Source organism: Salvelinus namaycush, unplaced genomic scaffold, assembly GCF_016432855.1.
Source record: "Salvelinus namaycush isolate Seneca unplaced genomic scaffold, SaNama_1.0 Scaffold1078, whole genome shotgun sequence".
Taxonomy (NCBI): domain Eukaryota; kingdom Metazoa; phylum Chordata; class Actinopteri; order Salmoniformes; family Salmonidae; genus Salvelinus; species Salvelinus namaycush.
In genome coordinates this window covers 60,620-72,495 of record NW_024057762.1, presented here as the reverse complement: position 1 = coordinate 72,495, position 11,876 = coordinate 60,620, and positions in this window count along the sequence as shown.

Genomic DNA, 11,876 nt, shown 5'->3' with positions numbered 1-11,876 from the left:
AATTCCTTTTTTTTTCTTTTTGTCTTTGGTGTATAGATTTTTCTTTTTGTCTTTTGTATGTGTGTATATATATCTTTTTGGGGGGGTTGATTGGTTCCAATTATATATTGTGGGGGGGATTTTAACCTTTATATGATCCCTTCTTTTAGTTGGGATTTCCAGCAAGGGTTCCTGGTTTTGAACATTTAGCCATGGCAGTGCCACTACATAACCGTTTCCAGGCTCTAGTTAGTTTAAATGATCAGGGTGAGTCTACTGGAGAAATGAGGAATGTTCCTTCTTTGCCAGATATAACCTGCACAAAGGGATATTTCAAGGCCCTACAAGCCATTCATCACTCAGAAATATTAGATCATTCTGCAGTTAATCATTCTTTTCCAGCAGGGATGGTAAGACAGGTGAACAAATTGGCGGCCTTTATTAAACCCTCCTCGCCTAACCAACAGACCCTGGAAAAGGTAAAACTTAATACCAGTAGGTGGATGGAGAATAATATGCATATTCTGAGGGAGCATTATGATGGGGTAATTGCCTTATGCATTCAGAATAGCTCAACTTATAATCAAGAAGCTCTAGATAAAGCGGTGATGTGGGCAAAGGCAAGATATAAACACAAATTTACATCTTCTTCAGTAAGCACCCTAAAAAACATGTTGCAAAAACCAATTGACCCACCGGCCTCTACTAAACTGATAACTTCTCATCAGGCCCATTCCAGTTATGCGGCTGCGGTGACCAGCAAGTCACCAACTGGTAGGGTGTCTAATGGGAGCCCAGGCCCACAGGGACTTTGGAATATGCAGGAATATCCCAGGGGGCCAGAGTGACACTTCGGTAAGGGACAATATGGTTAATAAACAGGCCTTCAGTAATCCTGTAGATAAACCGATAAACCATAGTCAGACTATTCAACAGCAATACCACAGGGCTTGCTGGGGGTATACAGAGAAGGGAGGTGCAGGTAGAAGTTCATGTTGGGTCTACTTCTCCTTGTAGAGTGGTTCCTTCGACGAGCTCACCTACTAACCAACTATCTCCCCTCTTGTCCTGTCTCACCCCTCGGAAATTAGGTCCTGTAAAGAGTGGCGGGACTAGCTTCAGACTTACCCCAATAACCAGGAAGAGCACGGGGATACCGAATCCCCAAACTCAGCGACCAAGAAACAATTTGGCCGAGCCTAAAGTCCCAGCCTTGACCCTTCCAGGTAGAGAGCCCTCGAATTTACTCTTAACAGTAGAGGCGTTGGAGATTACGGTGAATAACGGAAATGGTCAAAAACTATCATTGAACAATGTGGCTGTTTTGATGGATGACATGGTTTTATCCAATTCTACTACAGGTTCACAGCAAGATGACCATCAGGGTAAGGTAGCAATGGCAAATGGAAAAGACACGGGTCCTGGGACAGAACCAATACTGGAACCTGTAAAAAAGGAGAAACTCTTTTATCCCACATGTCATTCTAGAACTGAAAGGAAAATAAATGATTGGAGTATTGAGATTAAAAAGCCCGTGGTTTTTATTGGGGATTCCAACCTTGCGCGCATTTCTAGTTTTACTGACACTAATACACAAATAGATAGTTTTCCGGGAGCAACCTTCAGACATATTGCAGGAGTGATAGGCAAGTTGGAGAAACAGCAAAACACACAGAAGGTTGTTCTATCAGTGGGTCTTGTTAACGGCTTGAACCAGCAGTATACCACTGCAGTCAAGCAGTTGCAACAGCTACTGAATAAAGCAGGTGAAGTTTTTCCTCATGCACAGGTCTATGTCCCTATTATACATTTTTCAGATGAGCTTCCATGGGAAAAGCAGGAGGTACTGAATCAATTGAACAAGTATATTCAGAAGAATTGTAGGGAACTATTGGATCTGAATAAACTTAGATTTCACACAGTGCAGGATGACCCAATACATTGGAGACCAGATACAGCTGTAAACATTTTTAACTACTGGCTAGACCAGTTAAACTATTAAGAGGGGAAGAGTGTATTGGTATTACTCCCCAGCACTCTAATGTACTTAACTTATCGACCACTTTTAGACTTACAGCGGCAGAACAGCAACTCCTGGAGAAGGGTCTTATGTTTATCCCGACACCCACTAAGATAGATCGCATGGAGCTCAGGAGGGATCTGCATACCTATCATAGAAAATTAAAATTACTTGATCATTTTAATTATAATACTGATAACCAAAGAATACCATTTATTGGTCCATCACACTGGGAGCCTAAGTTAGAGGGAGTGTCCAATACGATGCAGACTTTAATTCAAAGAGACTCTACCTCTTTTAGTACATTTAGGTTTTATATGGCAGGGAAAGATAATCTTACAAAACAAGAACGTAAATCCTTAAAATCCTTAAGTAAGAATTCCAACATAGTTATAAAACCAGCGGATAAAGGATCAAAGATTGTTATATTGGATAAAACCCAGTATCTGATCGAGGCGAAAAGGCAATTGAGTAATTCTAAACATTATAGACCACTGACTCATTCATTGCAGCAGGAGACCCAGAGACAAATTAGGCAGATTTTAGGAGAACTTTATGAGAATAATTACATTACAGACAAACAAATGTTTTACCTATTTGGACCAGATACCCCACGTCCCAGACAATTTTATTTGTTGCCTAAAATCCACAAACCTCTTGAGACTTGGACCATTCCTTCTGAGGTTCCATGTGGTAGGCCGATTGTATCGGACTGTGGCTCGGAATCGTATAGAATAGCGGAGTATTTAGATTATTTTATAAATCCTCTGTCACGGAAACATCAAAGCTTCATTAAAGACACGTATGAATTTGTGACAAAATTGAAAGAAATTAGTGTGCCTCAAGAAACTGTGTTTTTCTCAATTGATATTGACTCATTGTATACCAACATTGACACCAAGTTGGGTCTTAGAGCGATCAAAAACATCTTCCATAAATATCCAGACCTAGATAGACCAGATGGGACTTTGCTACAATTATTGGAACTCAGTTTAACAAGAAATGACTTTGAATTTAATTCTAATTGGTTTCTTCAAATCCATGGTACAGCTATGGGGAAGAAGTTTGCCCCGTCCTATGCCAATATTTATATGGCAGAATGGGAACAATCAGCCTTCCCCAAATGTATAAAGCTTCCAATTTTGTATTTACGGTATCTAGATGATATATTTGGGTTATGGACACATTCACTTTCAGATTTTATGGAATTTGTGAAGATTCTGAATACACATCATCCGTCAATTACGATTAAACACAATGTTCAGCCGGAACGAATAGAATTTTTGGACACCGAGGTATTTTTTGTAGAGGGGAATGATAACCTGAAGCGATTAGCAACAAAGGTTTACTTTAAACCTACGGACACCCATTCCCTCTTACATAAATCCAGTTTTCATCCAAAACACACCTACAGGGGGTTGATAAAGTCGCAGCTTATTAGATTTAATAGGATTTGTACACAGGAAAAACATGTTAAGGAGGCTATAGGAATTCTTTTTAAGGCTCTCAGACCCAGAGGATACTCAAAACGTTTCCTCCGCACTATAAGAGCAGAGGTGAACAATATGTCTGTAATGGAACCTATATGTGGGAGGACTAGTAATGATGGATGCATTATTCCATTTGTCACCACATATTCACAGTCTTCTATGAGGTTTAACTCCATAGTGAAGGATCACTTTGAGCAGACGAGGGAGGAGGTGGAGATTCTCCAACAGTTCAGAGTAATATCAGCATATCGGCGAAATAAAAATTTGAAAGATGTGCTGGTACACTCTGGTTTCAGGGAGAAGCCGGGGCGGAGTGGATCACATTTTAGACAAGTTAAATACATTCAGAATAAATGGTCGGGTCTAGGGGCTCCAGTATGGGAGGTATTTCAATTGAAGACCACCAACATTGTATATGGAATTGAATGTCTACAATGTGGAAAACTGTATATTGGAGAAACTAGGAACTCCTTGGAAGCCAGACTCAAACAACATCTCTATCATATAAGTAAGGAGTCGGTTAAAAGCACACTATACATCCACTTTAGATCTCATCCAGTAGCTCAGTTAAGAATAGCAGGGTTGGAATCTAACCAGGGGTGGTCGCTAAAACACAGACAGATCAAGGAGCGGTGTTGGATAAAAAAATTGGGTACTTGTAATCCTACAGGCCTGAATGAAAAGTATTAGAGACCTAAACTTTTCTAACCTTGATCTGAACACTAACCTGAACCATCCCAACCCCAGTTTATTCTAACTATAACCCCAATCTTAATCCAAAACTTAACCTTAACCTTGATTATAACCTTAATCCTAGCCTTAACCGGAGCAATCTCAATTCTAGCTCCAACTCTAAACCCAATCCTAAACCTAACCTTAAATTTGATCATAACCCTAACCCCAGTCTCAAACTTAACCATAAGCCTAATCCCTTGGTTTACCCTAACTATAACCCTAACCTTGATTGTATCCTTAATCCTAAACCCAACCCTGACCTTAAACTGAACCCTAACCTTAACCTTACCTTTAACTGGAGCAATCTCAAACCTAACTCTAACCTTAACCCTAACCCCAATCCTAAACCTAACCTTAACCTTGATCATAACCTTAACCCTAACTCCAGCCTCAAACCTAACCCCAAACCTAACCCCTTGGTTTACCCTAACTATAATCCTAATCTTAAACCTAACTTTAACCTGGATTGTAACCTTAATCCTAACCTGAACCCTGACCTTAACCTGAATCCTAACCTTAACCTCACCTTTAATTGGAGCAATCCTAACCCGAACCCTGATCTTAACCTGAACCCTAACCTTAACCTCACTTTTAACTGGAGCAATCCCAACCCTAGCTCTAACCTTAACCCCCATCCTAAACCTAACCTTAACCTTGATCATAACCTTAACCCTAACGCCAGCTTCAAACTTAATTCTAACCCTAAGTATAACCTCTTGGTTTACCCTAACTATAACCCTAACCTTGATTGTAACTCTGATCCTTACTCGAACCCTAACCTTAACTTTACCTGAAACTGGAGTAATCCCAACCCTAGCTTTAACCTTAACCCCAATCCTAAACCTAACCTCAACCCGGATAATAACCTTAGTTCTAATCCCAACCCCAATCACAATCCTAATCTTAATCCCACCTCAATCCCTGAACCTTGACCCCGATACCAACCTTAATTTGAACTCAAGCCTCAAATCTAACCTTAACCCTAACCCCTTGGGACTCAAAAAGTGGATATCAGGAATCCCACAGGTCTGAAACAAAAGTATGAGAGCCTAATTTTAACCTGGACACTGACAATCTTAATCGGTACTTTAAATTATAACCCTGGCTTCATAAAGATGTATTCTGAGGAGCCTCGGAATTGGAAAGTATATATTGTTTGGGTAGTGTCTGGGTGTTTATCCTCTTAGAGGAAAAGGTTACTCTTATCTGTTCTTTTTCAGGGATAAACCATAACATCTTCCTTTGCGGTATATCTCCCAATTTCCTGTAGGACTATGATGTATCAATAGGAGAAATAGAATTAGAGAACATGTGCCCGTGTATTTGGTCCTCTTGAAGGGCAATTTTCTCTTAAACCTAACCCGCCAGAGCCCTGTTCTCCTCCTCCTAATTAGATACTTTTACCCAGAGAAACTTGAATCTCATATATCAGGAGCACTTTTATATTATAATTGGAACCTTGTAAATATGTAAATTATTTTTGTTTTATTAAAGTTGTTTTCTTACGTTTTTCTTTTTTGTCTTGTGTGTTTTGGCCCTATTTTCTTTTGATTTATTTATTTGGAAATTCTTTAGAGGGCTTCTTGTAGTGGGGAACGATGTCATAACAAAACCACTTTTTCCCTTCATGTAGATTGGTTTATACAAGGAAGGTGAAAAAACAATGGGAAATTTGTAGAATTAAGGACAGGTGTGTTGGAGGATATAGGATGGACATAATAGTCCACCAATGGAAGGTCAGGCTTAGTAGCTTAACCCCTCCCCTCACCCGTTCTCATACTATATGGGCTGGCCTCTTCTCATTTTCTGTCTATTTTCCTCTGAAGAAGCACGAATTGTGCGAAACGTCAGGAATTTTTTCTTCCTAATTTTAAACAATACTCCTTTTATCTTTTTACCTTCGAACAAAAAAGGTTTTGACCATGTGAATCAGAAGAGGATTACTGTATCTCACTATTCTAAAAGGACACCATTTTTCCTACAAACAAAGATAAGCACATGGACCTTTGGAGACTTGGTGGGGATGGTATGGAAGAGCTCTTTTCCGTGTGAGATATCCATTTTTCTGGGTTGGTGAGTACTCCCAAAATCACTGTGTGTACACATGAAGATTTGAACATTTGGAGTGACTTGAAGTGGAACCACTATCAGAATTGAACCATAAAGGAGTGATCACTTTTGAATGGAGTGTTTTTCTCCCACCTGAGTGGGGAGGTTTTTTTTCTCACCTTTGTGTGTTTTTATGGAGTGACAACCTAACCCACAGTGGTAATCTCCTACGGATTGCTTTTATTGTACACATTCCCCTTTCTTCCTTTTTTCCCCCCTCCCCCCTCTTTTTTGAGGGGCTGAGGCTGGTATGAGGCTTAATTGCCAGTTCTGGGGTAACCACCAGATGGCAACGGACAATGATTTGTTGTTGGAGAAAATGAGTTGTGAGTGCTGACCTCTTATTCTTTTTTTATATTGGGTTTTGTTTCATTGGAGTTTCTTTTATCTAAAATAGGGCTAATTCTTTTTAATTTTTTCTTTTTGTCTTTGGTGTATAGATTTTTCTTTTTGTCTTTTGTATGTGTGTGTATATATATCTTTTTGGAGGGGTTGATTGGTTCCAATTATATATTGTGGGGGGGATTTTAACCTTTATATTATCCCTTCTTTTAGTTGGGATTTCCAGCAAGGGTTCCTGGTTTTGAACATTTACCATGGCAGTGCCACTACATAACCGTTTCCAGGCTCTAGTTAGTTTAAATGATCAGGGTGAGTCTACTGGAGAAATGAGGAATGTTCCTTCTTTGCCAGATATAACCTACACAAAGGGATATTTCAAGGCCCTACAAGCCATTCATCACTCAGAAATATTAGATCATTCTGCAGTTAATCATTCTTTTCCAGCAGGGATGGTAAGACAGGTGAACAAATTGGCGGCCTTTATTAAACCCTCCTCGCCTAACCAACAGACCCTGGAAAAGGTAAAACTTAATACCAGTAGGTGGATGGAGAATAATATGCATATTCTGAGGGAGCATTATGATGGGGTAATTGCCTTATGCATTCAGAATAGCTCAACTTATAATCAAGAAGCTCTAGATAAAGCGGTGATGTGGGCAAAGGCAAGATATAAACACAAATTTACATCTTCTTCAGTAAGCACCCTAAAAAACATGTTGCAAAAACCAATTGACCCACCGGCCTCTACTAAACTGATAACTTCTCATCAGGCCCATTCCAGTTATGCGGCTGCGGTGACCAGCAAGTCACCAACTGGTAGGGTGTCTATGGGAGCCCAGGCCCACAGGGACTTTGGAATATGCAGGAATATCCCAGGGGGCCAGAGTGACACTTCGGTAAGGGACAATATGGTTAATAAACAGGCCTTCAGTAATCCTGTAGATAAACCGATAAACCATAGTCAGACTATTAACAGCAATACCACAGGGCTTGCTGGGGGTATACAGAGAAGGGAGGTGCAGGTAGAAGTTCATGTTGGGTCTACTTCTCCTTGTAGAGTGGTTCCTTCGACGAGCTCACCTACTAACCAACTATCTCCCCTCTTGTCCTGTCTCACCCCTCGGAAATTAGGTCCTGTAAAGAGTGGCGGGACTAGCTTCAGACTTACCCCAATAACCAGGAAGAGCACGGGGATACCGAATCCCCAAACTCAGCGACCAAGAAACAATTTGGCCGAGCCTAAAGTCCCAGCCTTGACCCTTCCAGGTAGAGAGCCCTCGAATTTACTCTTAACAGTAGAGGCGTTGGAGATTACGGTGAATAACGGAAATGGTCAAAAACTATCATTGAACAATGTGGCTGTTTTGATGGATGACATGGTTTTATCCAATTCTACTACAGGTTCACAGCAAGATGACCATCAGGGTAAGGTAGCAATGGCAAATGGAAAAGACACGGGTCCTGGGACAGAACCAATACTGGAACCTGTAAAAAAGGAGAAACTCTTTTATCCCACATGTCATTCTAGAACTGAAAGGAAAATAAATGATTGGAGTATTGAGATTAAAAAGCCCGTGGTTTTTATTGGGGATTCCAACCTTGCGCGCATTTCTAGTTTTACTGACACTAATACACAAATAGATAGTTTTCCGGGAGCAACCTTCAGACATATTGCAGGAGTGATAGGCAAGTTGGAGAAACAGCAAAACACACAGAAGGTTGTTCTATCAGTGGGTCTTGTTAACGGCTTGAACCAGCAGTATACCACTGCAGTCAAGCAGTTGCAACAGCTACTGAATAAAGCAGGTGAAGTTTTTCCTCATGCACAGGTCTATGTCCCTATTATACATTTTTCAGATGAGCTTCCATGGGAAAAGCAGGAGGTACTGAATCAATTGAACAAGTATATTCAGAAGAATTGTAGGGAACTATTGGATCTGAATAAACTTAGATTTCACACAGTGCAGGATGACCCAATACATTGGAGACCAGATACAGCTGTAAACATTTTTAACTACTGGCTAGACCAGTTAAACTATTAAGAGGGGAAGAGTGTATTGGTATTACTCCCCAGCACTCTAATGTACTTAACTTATCGACCACTTTTAGACTTACAGCGGCAGAACAGCAACTCCTGGAGAAGGGTCTTATGTTTATCCCGACACCCACTAAGATAGATCGCATGGAGCTCAGGAGGGATCTGCATACCTATCATAGAAAATTAAAATTACTTGATCATTTTAATTATAATACTGATAACCAAAGAATACCATTTATTGGTCCATCACACTGGGAGCCTAAGTTAGAGGGAGTGTCCAATACGATGCAGACTTTAATTCAAAGAGACTCTACCTCTTTTAGTACATTTAGGTTTTATATGGCAGGGAAAGATAATCTTACAAAACAAGAACGTAAATCCTTAAAATCCTTAAGTAAGAATTCCAACATAGTTATAAAACCAGCGGATAAAGGATCAAAGATTGTTATATTGGATAAAACCCAGTATCTGATCGAGGCGAAAAGGCAATTGAGTAATTCTAAACATTATAGACCACTGACTCATTCATTGCAGCAGGAGACCCAGAGACAAATTAGGCAGATTTTAGGAGAACTTTATGAGAATAATTACATTACAGACAAACAAATGTTTTACCTATTTGGACCAGATACCCCACGTCCCAGACAATTTTATTTGTTGCCTAAAATCCACAAACCTCTTGAGACTTGGACCATTCCTTCTGAGGTTCCATGTGGTAGGCCGATTGTATCGGACTGTGGCTCGGAATCGTATAGAATAGCGGAGTATTTAGATTATTTTATAAATCCTCTGTCACGGAAACATCAAAGCTTCATTAAAGACACGTATGAATTTGTGACAAAATTGAAAGAAATTAGTGTGCCTCAAGAAACTGTGTTTTTCTCAATTGATATTGACTCATTGTATACCAACATTGACACCAAGTTGGGTCTTAGAGCGATCAAAAACATCTTCCATAAATATCCAGACCTAGATAGACCAGATGGGACTTTGCTACAATTATTGGAACTCAGTTTAACAAGAAATGACTTTGAATTTAATTCTAATTGGTTTCTTCAAATCCATGGTACAGCTATGGGGAAGAAGTTTGCCCCGTCCTATGCCAATATTTATATGGCAGAATGGGAACAATCAGCCTTCCCCAAATGTATAAAGCTTCCAATTTTGTATTTACGGTATCTAGATGATATATTTGGGTTATGGACACATTCACTTTCAGATTTTATGGAATTTGTGAAGATTCTGAATACACATCATCCGTCAATTACGATTAAACACAATGTTCAGCCGGAACGAATAGAATTTTTGGACACCGAGGTATTTTTTGTAGAGGGGAATGATAACCTGAAGCGATTAGCAACAAAGGTTTACTTTAAACCTACGGACACCCATTCCCTCTTACATAAATCCAGTTTTCATCCAAAACACACCTACAGGGGGTTGATAAAGTCGCAGCTTATTAGATTTAATAGGATTTGTACACAGGAAAAACATGTTAAGGAGGCTATAGGAATTCTTTTTAAGGCTCTCAGACCCAGAGGATACTCAAAACGTTTCCTCCGCACTATAAGAGCAGAGGTGAACAATATGTCTGTAATGGAACCTATATGTGGGAGGACTAGTAATGATGGATGCATTATTCCATTTGTCACCACATATTCACAGTCTTCTATGAGGTTTAACTCCATAGTGAAGGATCACTTTGAGCAGACGAGGGAGGAGGTGGAGATTCTCCAACAGTTCAGAGTAATATCAGCATATCGGCGAAATAAAAATTTGAAAGATGTGCTGGTACACTCTGGTTTCAGGGAGAAGCCGGGGCGGAGTGGATCACATTTTAGACAAGTTAAATACATTCAGAATAAATGGTCGGGTCTAGGGGCTCCAGTATGGGAGGTATTTCAATTGAAGACCACCAACATTGTATATGGAATTGAATGTCTACAATGTGGAAAACTGTATATTGGAGAAACTAGGAACTCCTTGGAAGCCAGACTCAAACAACATCTCTATCATATAAGTAAGGAGTCGGTTAAAAGCACACTATACATCCACTTTAGATCTCATCCAGTAGCTCAGTTAAGAATAGCAGGGTTGGAATCTAACCAGGGGTGGTCGCTAAAACACAGACAGATCAAGGAGCGGTGTTGGATAAAAAAATTGGGTACTTGTAATCCTACAGGCCTGAATGAAAAGTATTAGAGACCTAAACTTTTCTAACCTTGATCTGAACACTAACCTGAACCATCCCAACCCCAGTTTATTCTAACTATAACCCCAATCTTAATCCAAAACTTAACCTTAACCTTGATTATAACCTTAATCCTAGCCTTAACCGGAGCAATCTCAATTCTAGCTCCAACTCTAAACCCAATCCTAAACCTAACCTTAAATTTGATCATAACCCTAACCCCAGTCTCAAACTTAACCATAAGCCTAATCCCTTGGTTTACCCTAACTATAACCCTAACCTTGATTGTATCCTTAATCCTAAACCCAACCCTGACCTTAAACTGAACCCTAACCTTAACCTTACCTTTAACTGGAGCAATCTCAAACCTAACTCTAACCTTAACCCTAACCCCAATCCTAAACCTAACCTTAACCTTGATCATAACCTTAACCCTAACTCCAGCCTCAAACCTAACCCCAAACCTAACCCCTTGGTTTACCCTAACTATAATCCTAATCTTAAACCTAACTTTAACCTGGATTGTAACCTTAATCCTAACCTGAACCCTGACCTTAACCTGAATCCTAACCTTAACCTCACCTTTAATTGGAGCAATCCTAACCCGAACCCTGATCTTAACCTGAACCCTAACCTTAACCTCACTTTTAACTGGAGCAATCCCAACCCTAGCTCTAACCTTAACCCCCATCCTAAACCTAACCTTAACCTTGATCATAACCTTAACCCTAACGCCAGCTTCAAACTTAATTCTAACCCTAAGTATAACCTCTTGGTTTACCCTAACTATAACCCTAACCTTGATTGTAACTCTGATCCTTACTCGAACCCTAACCTTAACTTTACCTGAAACTGGAGTAATCCCAACCCTAGCTTTAACCTTAACCCCAATCCTAAACCTAACCTCAACCCGGATAATAACCTTAGTTCTAATCCCAACCCCAATCACAATCCTAATCTTAATCCCACCTC